Source organism: Peromyscus eremicus, chromosome 22 (genome assembly GCF_949786415.1).
Source record: "Peromyscus eremicus chromosome 22, PerEre_H2_v1, whole genome shotgun sequence".
NCBI lineage: Eukaryota > Metazoa > Chordata > Mammalia > Rodentia > Cricetidae > Peromyscus > Peromyscus eremicus.
This window is the reverse complement of record NC_081437.1, coordinates 31,839,134-31,852,584: the sequence shown is the minus strand read 5'-3', so window position 1 is coordinate 31,852,584 and position 13,451 is coordinate 31,839,134. Positions and strand designations below refer to the sequence as shown.

The 13,451-nt window shown below is 50.0% G+C and overlaps 1 protein-coding gene across 1 annotated transcript in view; it reads right to left on the bottom strand.

Moving 5' to 3' along the window:
• Cyria (CYFIP related Rac1 interactor A) overlaps positions 1–8,833 on the bottom strand; it is a 67,974-nt gene extending 59,141 nt beyond the window's left edge. The window contains exon 1 of the mRNA XM_059248369.1: positions 8,702–8,833. The gene's annotated coding sequence lies outside the window, so the exon portion shown is untranslated. The remainder of the gene's footprint in view (positions 1–8,701) is intronic.
• Positions 8,834–13,451: the final 4,618 nt, after the last annotated feature.

Here is a 13,451-nt window from a genome sequence, read left to right as displayed (position 1 = left end):
CAAGTTTGAGGCCAGTCAGGGCTACTGAGTTTGAGCCTGTGCCTCAGGAAGAGAGAGAGAGAGAGAGAGAGAGAGAGAGAGAGAGAGAGAGAGAGAGAGAGAGAAGAAAAAAGTAAATTTGCTCAATGCAATACTTAAAAAAAAAATTAAGAAAGCAGAAAAGAACCAGTCCATTGTATGAAGCAATTACTTTATCCAACCCTAGCATTCTATACTCACTAACATGCAGCCAGGGACAATCTGAACAGAGACCAGCCCCTGGAACCTGGCCCGGGTATGAGCTGGTGCACTGCCCCCAGCAGGCCCCATCCTCCTCCCCCTGCAGGCCCAGCATGTTGGCATGGTGATGTCTGAGACAGTCTTGATTCATCTCTTCCCGTTCCTTCTATCATCGCTGTGTGAGATCTGCCCCAGTAGGAGAGAGAAATCCTGGGGGTAAGATCTGATGGCAGGAAGGAAACAGGCAAGTCTTTGTTGAGTCCTGCAAGGGGACCAGGCCAGCCAGGCTCAGGCTGCACACAGAAGAGGGGACTGTGCTGGGCCAGTTCTGGAGCGAAGTGCTGCTGCCTAAGTCCCTCCTGCTGGGGACCCCCCACTTTTACAGGCTATGTCTAATGAAGAGGGATGGACAGCCAGGGCTTCACACAGAAGCCACTACCCCGCCAACAAAACAAACCTCCACGCGTAAGTTTCTCCCCCTAGCTGATATTTCTCATTCACAATGGCACCCTACGCCTGAGTCACCCTCAGCCCACCCCCCTCCACCCACCACTCCCTCAGCCTCCCCCTGATTCTGTCCTGACCCTCAACCTCCACCCCTCCTCTCTTGGAACTTCCTTGTTCAAAAATGCTCCTCCCTTAGTTGGATGTCATGGGCTACTGATACTTGACGGGGGTGGAGGGTGGAGGGGGGTGGGGGGTGGGGGGTGGGGGGTGGGGGGGTGAGGGTGGTGGGGGGTGGTGGTGGGAACGACTGCTCATCACTGTTGCTGACTTCATGTCTGTGAGTTCACTGCCTAGGACTTCAATTTTCTCTACCCAGGAGCTGCTGAATATCAGAGCAGGTATTCAGAAGCCGAATGGCTCTGTGGCCCAGAAGCCTACTTCTAGGAGGAAATCCCAGAGGCTTTCGGTCAAAACCCAAACAAGTACTCGTTGAGTCCCTACTGCAACCCAGACAGGACTCTGAGCATTTGCGTGCCTTAACTCATTCAAGGATCAGAGCCTCCGTGCGCGCATGCGTGGCTGGTACCGGTTTCTCATTTTACCTCTGCGGACACTCAGGGTTCAAGAGGTTGGAGAGCATACTCATGAGCGCTCCTCGGAATGCCCCATTATATATGAATTATTTAACGGCTGCCATTTGAACCAATTCTACCCGTCCCCTAAGAAGTACACTATTTGGAACATGGGAATCCTGGAAAGTTGAAGCGGATGACCCCGCTCTAGCATCATCAAATTTCCAGGCTGTCTGTATCCCATGTGACTGCAGCTACAGACAGGTGGTAGACTACCACTCCCTGGCTTCCTTGACGAGTACCATACTCAGGCTCCAGACCTGGAAGAAAGAACTCCCACGGAGGTCCTGTGAGAAGCAATGATGGCCCAGCAAGAGTCTTTGCTTGAGACGCCGCTGTAGCCATTCTCTGTGGTCCCTCTGCCAGCTTGCCCCCACTCCCAACCCCAGAATGTTTTCCTCCGTTACAAACCAGGTATCATCTCCATCCACCCAATGGAGAGGCTGGCTCAGCCTTGGGGCTTGGCCAAACACCCCCATCTGCTTCTCCTAGTTCCCAACCCAGAGAAGGAACAAACTCGGAGCCTCCATGTGTCCAGGGGTCTAAAAGTCAGGGGCTGAACAGGAAATGCTGCTGAACTGGGCTCCCAGCAGTAGCCCCACCCCCACCCCCACCTCCTCCAGTTTCTCTTCTACCTGTGTCCTGTAATACTGAGAAGCGCCACAGGGAGGCAGTGCTGTGGGAGGAAAAAAAAAAAAAACAGCCCTTTGCAGCTGGGTCATCCAGATAGGGTTACTTAGGGTGCTCTGTCTGGGGTGGAGTTAGGGGATTAAAGGGCCATGGTTGGGCAGATCAGGAGAAGCCTGTGAGGTAACGTGCCTGAGTAACAGGGGGGAATCATGATACGGTAGAGGTGGGCGTGGGGATGGCGGAGGTAGGGGAATAAGGGTGGTGGGGGTAGAGGTGGGGGTAAAGGTGGGGATGGTAGAGGTGGGGGGTAGGGGTGGGGGTGTCTCCCTAGGTCTCCATAGGAACACCTGAGGAGAATGCTGGCCCCTCCTTTCCTGGTATCTTCTCTTTCTCTTTGCCAGAATCATTTCGTCAAAGGAAGTCCTCCCTCCCCATGGAGAAGCGGGTAAGAGAAAGTGTGGTCTGCAGTCTTCTTTTGCGAGAAGAGAATTCACAAGGCCATGTGTCCTGTCTCCAACCTCAGCCCACCAGGACAACTTGGAGGCCAAGAAGCAAGAGCCAGATACGCTCCGGTTACAGGGAGGGAAATGAGTCTTCCAAGAAACTCCACCAGGGCAGCAACACACACAGCCTTCAGAGCCGCACGGTCGAGCTGCTCAAGGCCACGAGGACTGAGGCCTGGCTGGGTTCAGCGTGACTCTACATGAACGGAAAGCTGCATAGCATTTGGATGAACTAGATGCAGCCGCCTGGTAAGGTAGTGAACTCCCTGTCCCAGAAAGTACGTGAGCAGACACCCACAGGTCAAGAGGTTGCATTGGGAGCGTTCACAGACCTGTGTCTCCATCTGCTATCACTCTTTCCAGTTCTGGATTTGAGAGCATCAGCTGAGGCATGCCCAAAGGCACAAAAAGACCTCATGTGATGAAGAAGTCTTATTGTTATAGAAAGGATGACATACAGCGGGAGAGGGGAATGACGCCAGGGTTTGGATGGTGACTTCCTAAGAGCCGTAGACCTTGGGCGAGCCATGCCACTGCTCTGAACCTACTTCAGCGTCTCTGGGACCCATCCTAATGCTCTCTGCTGGTGTAAAAATAGCACCAAGTGTACTGACCTTGACACATCTAAAGAAGTGTGTAGGGGGCGAGGTTAATTCTCACCCACCTACTCATCTTCCAGCCAGCAAAGGCAATGGAAGGTTATTAAAGCAGGGCCTGTGCTAGGTTCTAGAATAAATGTAATGTGTATAAACACACACATACACTCATATGCACACATGCATATAGAATGTACATGCACAAACCTCTCTTATATACATACATGTATATAGACATACACATGTCTCTCTCAGTCTCTGTCTCTGTCTCTCCTTATCTCTGTTTGTCTCTGTCTGTCTTGGTCTCTTCCCGTCTCTGTCTCTCTCTGTGTTTCTGTCTGTCTCTGTCTGCCGTCTGTCTCCTAGAGAAAGGGAAAAGGATTAGTTTGTACCCTCACAAAGCAACAGCAGATTCCCTTCTCCGGGAAGCTGCATTTTCCTATCAGGGAACTACACTACAACCTAGAAGACATATGGCCATGCTGCTGCCGCCACCTCCTCCTCCTCCTCCTCCTCCTCCTCCTCCTCCTCCTCCTCCTCCTCTTCCTCCTCCTCCTCTTCCTCCTCCTCCTCTTCCTCATCTACTTTCCACTTCCTTTCTCAGCAGCGCCTCTTTATCTTATTGCGCTCACCGATTCCTCCATGGGGTCAGAGAGGAGATGAAGGCACCTTCGTCAGTGTGCTACCTGTTAGTCACTGTTGGGAACAGGTGGGAGGATGAGGAGGCAGCGCCTAATGGATTTTTAAAAAGCAAGTTGAGGCATGATCTGTGCATGACAAGCTCTCCTGCCGCTCGCCCTACTCCTGGCGTAGAGAACTGAGTGTCAGTCCCTATTTATAGGTGCTTCTGTACCAGGAGAGCTCCTCTTCCGATTCCTACTCATCCTTCAATGCCCAGCTCACAGAGACCTTCTTAAGACCTTCCCTGATGTCTATGCAGAGAGACGGCATGCTTCTCATCCTGCTCACATCACTTGGTCCACACCAGGGCTCCTATCTATGAGCTGCTCTTCTTGCTATTAGCTCTGCTGTCTCTGTCAATTAACTGCAGACTCCTCGAACGTGTCCAGTTGCTGGCACTCACAGGCCGAGCTGGGTGCATGGCCAAAGTTAAAAAACACGGTACATTTTTAATGAATGCCTACCTTACCAAGGGGAACTTCCTTTTGACGTCAGTGGATAGAGGGTTAAGAGGTGGAAATGATCCATTTGTTTTCTAACTGAAGGAACATGTAAAGGACCTGAGTTCCAGTCTCTGCCTCTACAAGAACAGTGTGCGCATCAGCCAGGCCGCCTGTCTATCAGAGAGAGGGCTTCCGGTCCAACCACCACTCAAGCAACTGGTGCTCCAAGTCAGTATGCAAAATCTACTACTGCAGCACTCCCTGCTCACCAGGCGGTGGAGGGGCCCTTGGAACCATCGACCACCATGAAGACTGTGTGGAACTGATTGTGCCAATCTCCTGTAGACCCGAGAAGACTGTGTCTTCCAGTAACAGAAGGAGGCATTCAAAGGAACTGGGGTCGGGGGACAAAGGAAATCACACCTTTCTTTTCTGAAACTCCAATCCTATCAGGCCGTCCAGTGTGTGTGTGTGTGTGTGTGTGTGTGTGTGTGTGAGAGAGAGAGAGAGAGAGAGAGAGAGAGAGAGAGAGAGAGAGAATGAATGTGTGTGGATGCTCATGTATATTTGGATATACATATATTTGTGTGTGTGTGTGTGTGTGTATTCACGTTCATGTATGTTTGAGCACACGTATTTGTAGATATGTGCACGTGTGCCTCTCTGCATGTGAGTGTATATGAGTGTGTGTGTGTGTGTGTGTGTGTGTGTGTGTGACAGAGAGAGAGAGAGAGAACCAGTATTTATGTGAGTGTATGTGTATGTTCATGTATATTTGGGCACACATATTTGTGGGTGTGTTATGTGGGTGTGTGTCAGTGTGTGCATGTTCATGTGTATTTGGGTGCACATATATTTGTGTGCACGCGTGCATGTGTGCATGTGTGGGGGGGTAAGAGGTGAGGACATCTGTGTAGGACAGAGGGTTCCACTCCTCAAGAAATGACTGCCCATTTTTCTGTTTTACTTTCCTGAGACAGGATTTACCCCTGGGCTGGGACTCACCAAGTGGGCGAGGCTTCCTGGTCAGCAAGCCCTATGGACTCTCTGTCTCTGCCCCAGCAGTGTTGGGATTATTAAGAGTGCGCCACCATGGATTCTGGGGATCAACTCAAGTCCTCGTATTTTCATGACCAACAGTTTCCCAGCTGAGGTACACTCCCCAGCCCTGGCCATCCATCTTTACTTAAAACTTGTCAAGAGCGCTACGCATGTCCTCAGGTAAGTTCAAACCACCTGACCGGGCCTACAGGGCTCTGTGCTGACCCCTCAGCTTGCACAGAGGCTCTAGGTTCTCCAATTCCAGCCACAGCCATCAGGAAAGCAGAGTTCACAGCAGCAGCCAAGGCCATTGCTCCTGCTGCCTCACATCACGTCCCAGAGAGTCCTCAACCCTGCCTGCCCTGAAGTTTCTTGGCCTCCCTCAGTTTTACCTGTAGACTTCCTGGCTAGGTCTGAGAGGAAAAACACCCCCAGGGAGCCTCTCCACTCTGGCCTTTGGCTGCCCTGGGTCTGAGTCAGTGACCTCTGCTTAGGTTCCCTGACACCCCCCTTGGCCTTACTTTTGTTAACTACGTGTTGCAGGCTACATAAGTCTGATAAAACCATCAACAACCACGGCGTGGGCGTGGACTCTAATCAGCAGTTAGGTTGAGGACTGAGTGCAGGTGCTGACAGGGAATGAGCACCCAAACACTTACAGAATGAAATTGATCCCCCCCTCCCCCACCTCGATTAGCCTGAAGGCAAGTCCTCAAAAGGCTATTATGTAAATGAACTCCAGAAGCGTTGGTGGAAATGGCCTTTGGGTGGTTCTGGGAGAAAAAAAAAATCCTACACTAGCAAACTGGTTGTACTCTGATCAAATTAGGGCAACTATTCACTTGGACCTAACCTATTGATGGACTTCTCCCCAAAGCCTTGAACAGGCACCAGGGAGACTCCGAAGGCCGGGGCCAAGACTCACTGATCTCCAGTCTTGGAACCAGAGCCCAGAAACAGTCCTTCGAATGGATGACTAATACAATATTGGGTAAGAGCACTTATCTTTGTGTCTATTTACTGATGTTTTAGAGAGGAGACTTTTGAGAGGTACTGGGGAAGGGAGAGGAATGGTAAAGGAACCGGGACAAATTAGCCAGGACATAAACACCAGCGTCCTGACCGTGGCCTTCAAGGATCCTTATTACCTGCCCACACTTTCCTGCCCGCCTCCTTCCACTCTCCCAGGATTCCTCTGCTCCAACCCCACTGACCACTTTAGTTCCGTAAGGGCGGCACAATGCCCTGGGGCCTTTACCTCCGCATTCCTTCTCACCTCTCCCAATCCTCCCGAGATAATAACTCTTTATCAGGAGTTTTCTGCTCAGCCCTCGCTGTAGCAAAACCTCTGCTCGGACAGCCTGGCCCTCTGGCTCAGATTTATTTAGCTCTTTTTTGTTTGCAGTATTTTTCCCACTGTGGTGAAGTCGCCTTCTCTTGCTCGAGTGCTCCTTGTTCCTGATCCCTGCCTGGCCTTACCTGGACGCCAGCTCCTAGTACACTGTTATCCTTAGCACTAAGAAACATCTGCCACGTGCCGCATAACACATGCTCGACACATTTTTGCTGAATGAATGGATGGCCCCCTGGGGGTGTGGGGGTGGCAAATGCCCCTAACAGCTCACAGCCTAGGAAGAGCATCTCGAGGAGACTGTAGTTGGAACTGAACTTTCTGCCTGAGTCTCAGAGCAGAACCCTTGCCCCAAATCACATGAACCTACTTCTAGACCATGGGTATGTGCTGGTCTGAAGAAGCTTCTGGAAGGGGGAGGGCTTGTGATTGGTAGTTGAGGGAACCAGGGATATGGTCAAGGCGTTGGGAGAGGGGTGGGTCCTGAAGTTGCATAGGGCAGTGGAAAAAGCAAAGCTTCCAAATGGCTGGTGAGGGCGCTCTGGCCCAAGCCAAAGGGAAGTGTTGGGCTACAAAGCCTGGTGATACCCTCTCTTTCTTCAACTGCTGGGGCCTTGCTGGTGTTGGGGACAGCGTCCGCCCACAGATTATGGGTGCAACAGGTCACGGAATCCATCATGGGGCTGGAGCTGTGATTAAGTAGCTCTGCAAAAATGGGGTGGGGAGAGGATCTAACCGTTGCTGTGACTCAATGGGAGTAAGAATCTATGTCAATGGATTATGTCTTTGAGTCCCCGCCGCCGCCGGCAGCTGTGGACACCATCACTGTCCCCATGGGACAGGTAGAGAGAGACACAGGTTCAGCAGCTCAGCAATGAGGTCAGCAGAGTCAGTGCACAGTGCCGAACACACCCTGGGGTGGTTCGAATTCACGGTGCTTTTTCTCCCTCCTCTGAATGGTCCCACAGCTCAGGGAGCACACTAGAGAAAAAAAAAGACAAGAGGAAGAAAGGAAGGGAGCCCCAGGCTAGGCTACTCCCCAAAGAATGAACGAGAAAGTGTGGAGCTGAAGGTTCTGGGAACCGAATGTCCGCGAACGCCTCAGCGGTCCCCTAGCTCGGCTCTATCCTCTCTCTTATGCCCACGAACTCCTTCTGGTTTTAGCTTCCAAGGAAAATAAAGATCAGCTCTATGGAAAAGAGCTTGATTGAGCCTAGGAGGTAGAGACAGGTAACTCCACTGAGAAGTGGGTAATTATTTCGGAGTAAGAATGTTGCTTTCATCCTCCCTGATCTAGTCACGCTGTGTCCCAGGTCTGCCTGAGGGAGATGAGCTAGTCAGTGGAAGCCCAGGAAACTGAAGCCCCAGAGAGCTTTAGTCAAATGGGGAGGCCTTCCAGCCTCCATCATACACAAATTCAATGGAAAAATTCAAATAGGTGTGGCCCTGTCCTACTCATAGGAAAAGGAAAACTGCCCAGTATCAATGGGGCACAGCTTAGGAGAGGAGTAGGAGAGAAACAGTCTGGGACGGTCAACGAACGAGAAATATATACTGCGGTCTGTGTACGTATCACAAGGGCCCTTGAAGGACAACCCCATAAGCTGCCTTTCTCCCTAAAAATGTTGCAAATGGGATGCAAATCGGGCCCCTAACAGGACAACTAAAACCCACTTCAGGAGGCTGACCACCCAAGGAGTTCTACTGTTCTCAATATGCTTAGCTAGTGAAGGTAGAAAGGACTTCAAGCGTGCTTCATCTTAGCTGGATGATACAAGAGAGAGTGACTAAGCTCCAGCTCTAACCTGCTCCTCCTTCCCCACACGTCATGCTAATCGACTGCTTCAGGCCTAAATATTCCAGACACCCGGGGCGACCCAGACACCAGTGGAGAACACAGCTAAAAAAGCCCAGACGCCTTAGACCATGTCCTAATCATAGCTTCCTTGGGATACACGTCAATTCTTATTTAGGTCCCTTTTCATTTAGTTTTTTTTTTTTTTTTCTTTAGTCACAGCTTCTAATCAAAGACGACAAACCTAGGGAGGTGGACAAGCCCCGTGCTTCCGGGTGCTCTACGAACATGCACATTACACTCTTCTTTACCAAAGTGCCAGTTACCCGATCTCTGCTGTCCTCAAACTCGGCAGTTCATTACCTGGAAATATCTCCAGCGGCTGTGTGTCACCAATCCAGGCTGAAGGGAGAATGCAGGGGAGCAGCTAGGAGGCCACAGGAAGGAGCTCCCCGAGTCAAGACTGTGGTCCCTGAGCGGCTGTCTCTGTCGTTCTAGGAGGGGTAGCCTGCAGAAAAGGAATGGAAGTCATGTTACTACGACAGGCCATTTCCAGGTCTTCTCTCATCACATGGCAGTTGTGAGGCCAAGCACAGAAAGTCACAGGGGCAGGGATTACTAATACAGAAAGACATCCGTGAGTGAGATCAACTTGTCCAATTCATTCACTCTGTAGTTGGAGAAAACTAAGGCTCGAAGAAGAAGACAGCATCTTTTGAGGATCATCGGTTTAGGAGAGGGTCCAGATTGGCTTTGGACTCTCTGGCTGCTGGCCCTCAATGGGAAGGCTTTTTCTGTATGTATGTGTGTGTGTTCATATACGTAGGGGGCCTTGTGTGCACGGGGGTGTGTGCGCATACGTGTGTGGAGGCCAGAGGTTGACAAGGGGTATCTTCTGTCAGTCTTCCCTGAACACACTGAGGCAGGGTTTGTCACTGACCCCAGAGCTCACTTATTGGCCTATCTAGTCTATCTAGTCAGGTTGCCCTGGGGACTGCCCCCCCATCTCTGCTCCCTGAGCACTGGGATTAAGTGGGTCCCCATGCCTGTGCAGCATGGGTATGGGTACTGAAAATCTGAATGTAGGTCCTCACAAATGGCCCAGCAGGCACTTAACACATTGAGACCAGCTCCCCTCCCTTTTAAAAACAGATTTCACAGAGAGGTGATCCTTTCCCCAGGCTTCTGTTTTTGTAGATTTTTTTAATGGTTTTACCACAAGGGAACTAAACTGGTAAAACAGTCCATCTCAGGCATGTGACTCGGATGCTGTCCATGTTTCTCATTATAAAAATATTGTTACGGAAGACTGAACCAGGGACACAGCGGTAGGTGGGCTTTGCTTTTTAGTGGCAACAAGTCCTCCCCGTCCCCCCCTGCCCCCCATCCCCGTCAATCCCTCCCTCCCCCTCCCTCTCTCCACCCTCTCCTCTCTTTCTCCCTGTTGCAGAAAAATAGGAAAAGATATGGACTCTTCCCTTGAGTACCAGTTCTTAAAGGGATTTTCTGACTGTCCTGTGTATTTGAACAGCCACACTTCAACACAGAAAACAGAACTGAGCGAAGCTACGCAAGTATCTAACATTTCCTAACCAAATCCTATCTCCTGGGCATGTCATGTGACCTCTATGCCCGCATTTCTGCAACATGGCTTACAATTTTTCTTCTCAGGTACTGTTAATTTTATTTTTCCAAACAACTAGAACCCTGAATTTTACAGCTGGGCTATTTGCAGAGGCGTGAAGAAAGTGCACTGTAGAGAAAGAGGTGAGTCCGACCTGCACAACACACACACACACACACACACACACACACACACACACACACACACACACGAAAGAGGAGGTAGACTATTTGGAAAGAGAAAAAGGAGTTTGCCACTAGAGGGAGGGGCTACGAGAGAAGTAGCCAGATGAATCTGGTCAAAAGTTAAAATATAAAAAAGAAAAAAAAAATAGGTCCACGTCTAACTCCCAGATCTTTCTGTTCACGTCAGTTGGATTACATTTACTGGGGTAAAAAATCAAAAGTTGTCTGTGCGTGCATTGTCCTCCTTAAATACAGGACAAAGTGCTTTGGAGGCCATCAGGAAGACAGGGAGGATTATTCTTACTAGGTTCTGTCCGGGGCAGGGTGGAGGGGGTCTTTGAAAGCCAAGGCTTACTGCCCAGCTCTCTGTCTGCCTCAGGGAGGTTGAACTCGTCCTGGCTCTGTGCAGCTGCAGCCAGAGGGCACCACAGGAAATCATGATTATCAAGGCTCTGAGCTTTGTTCCTGTTCTCACACAGCCTGGACATGCCAGGAGAGATGGGGTGGGGGCGGAGAAAGAGGAAGAAAAAAAACAGGAAGTGAAGTGGGGGGAGGAAATGATAGAGAAAACAGCCACTTTGGAACGTCCTCCATGAGAGAGTGTTTTCTGAGCAGACTGTGGAGCTGGGAGCCGTGTTTTTGGAAAATAGGGTGTGGTATAAATGAGGAAGAGGGTCCTGTGGGTATGTACCCACAAATTCTATTTCCAGCCCTAGAGCCTGGGCTGTCCAACACAAGGCTGGGTGTAAACACTAAAGAAAGTGAATTTCCAAAGGGCCAGAGGGGAAGGCCATTTTCCCCACCTCTTGGCAAAGCCTGTGAGGCCAGGTGAAGCCAAGAAGGTTCTAGAAACAAGACGGAAGCTCTTGAGGTGATGGTGACCAGACATCAGGAGTGCTTTCCCATGTCCGTCCCCCCCCCCTCCCCGTTTTCTCTCCCAACCACTTTCAAATTACTAGTGGTTCGGGAGGCATAAGTGAATGTCCCTCACCCAAACAGGTCTGGGCTACCTTCAACTGAATAACCCAGAGGTTCAGAACACTAAGTCTTCACTGCATGGCTACGATCCTGCCCTGGTGTTTTCTATCCATTTGGTTCACTCTGATACTCAAAAGATGCTTCCAGAAGTCCCCCATCTCCAAATACACATCATTAAACATCATATCTCCTGGTGAGCTCAACAACTTCACAGAAATAGTCCTATTATACAGGAGAGGGTCACAGGGTCCACTGCTCCCTGAGGGACTGTTGGCAGTTAATGGTTACTGCTGAGAGACTGTCATTTTCTTCTATAGTCTGGTCATTGGTTAAGTGGTCCATGATTCAGTCAACGAACACCCACCCACGCTCTTCATAAGCAAGCCTAATTCAAATCAGCAGGTCTCTCTGTCTCTGAATGTCTCTGTCTCTCACACACACAAATACATGAAGTGGGAGGTGGGAGAGGGCTTATCGGGAAGAGGATTTCATTGGAAGACCAAGGAGGAGGAGAGAAAGGAACAGGGGGTGGGATTGAAAGGGACCAAAATTCACCACAGACATGTATGAAACTGTCAGAGAACAAAAACGGAAGAATTTAATGTGAAGGGTTAATGACGAGACATTTGTAGGAAGATTATTAACATTATCAGTGTTTGACAGTATTCTCTCTCTCTCTCTCTCTCTCTCTCTCTCTCTCTCTCTCTCTCTCTCTCTCTCTCTCTTTCTCTCTCTCTCACACACACACACACACACACACACAAAACCTAATAATATTTAACTACTCTTCATTCTCCCATGGGTGTGAGGAAGGAGCAAAGAACACAGAATCCTTAACAAACAAGTCCACAAGTCCCCCCACTCCAGTGGTTCCCCTTAACTAACTGGCTGTACATCAGAGAAGTTACTAGAAAGTACAGCCCAATCCGGGAAAAGGAACTGGGAAGCTCGCATCTGTGAATCCGGGAGAAGTCCCACTCCTTCTTGTTTCCTACACATGATCACAAAGACCCAGTGAGGATTGTCTCAAGGTCTGACATCGAATGGCCTTCTGGGGATCTGTCCCGGATTCTGTAAATCATTTTCTTAATATCCAAACAAACATGGGATTACCCTGCGTAAGCTTGTCTTTGTAAGGAGTCCAAGCTCTTTGAAGCAGCAGCTCATGGCTGACTGTGAGAACCAAATGTCCACAAGCGAGAACAGAGATGAGATGAGGAGAGCAACATCGAACCCTTCTCTGTCTCCAGAGCAACCCGAGATAGAACCCCACTCTACTGACTTGCTTCTGACCCTTGGGTTGTGGACACCATGGCAGCCTATGGTGCTGCAGGTAAGCAGGAGGGCCACCGCTCCATAGCACACGCTGAACACGAAGAATGGGTTTTTCAATACCATAGCCTTTGCTCAGCTTGAAAGAGTTACAAAGATAGCTGGGGGGGGGGGCGCCCCCGCATGCCTTTAATCCCTATGATTAATCCTTGAATCGCAGAGGCAGGTGCGCCTCTGTGAGTTCGAGGCCAGCCTGGTCTACAGAGTGAGTTCCAGGAGAGCCAAGACTGTTTCACAGAGGAACCCTGTCTCGAAAGACAAACAAACAAACAAAAACAACAAAAAGGAAAGAGTTACAAAGACCATTTAATAAACTGGGGAAGCCGAAATCTAGAAATGTGAAAAACTTCATCCAGAGCCACAGGACAGTTAAGGCTTGACAGACAGCGTCTAACTGACGACATCCAATGCAGTGACTTTCTCATAACAACCCCTCCCTCCTCTCCGGAGAACGAGCTGGGGGCTAGCTGCCGACAGGTGTATGCCTTCTACTCTGAGAGCCTGTGATGCAGAAGGACAGGCTAGAAACACATAGGAGCACAGGGGAGAAAGACCATATGATCACAGGCCTGAGAAAACACACACTTGTGCCTCCATCCAGACGTAGGGAACCCAAAGGCCAGCCTGAGAGTGGTCTTCTTCAAAATTCCCCGTTCTCCAAAGCAGGGTGAGGTCTCCAGTTCAAGGCGTTCCATCTGACATTTTCCCCACAGCAGCAGGTGTGGGGACAGAACAGTGTAAAGAATGAAGGGGTAGAGCTAGACAAACGGTGTCATATCAGGGACTTACTGTGTATTAAGCTTTGATTATACATCTTGTCACCCCTTAAAGTCCCACAGAAATCCCATTGGCTTGGCGTTGCTTTGTCTGTTTTCCAGTTGAGAAAACTGAGATACATCATGGCTTAGCCTTTGGTCTAAGGGACTCAGTGTTTGAGAGCTAGGGTCAATTTATGAACTCGGGCACTCTGGCTGGAATTCTTGCTTTGAAGCAC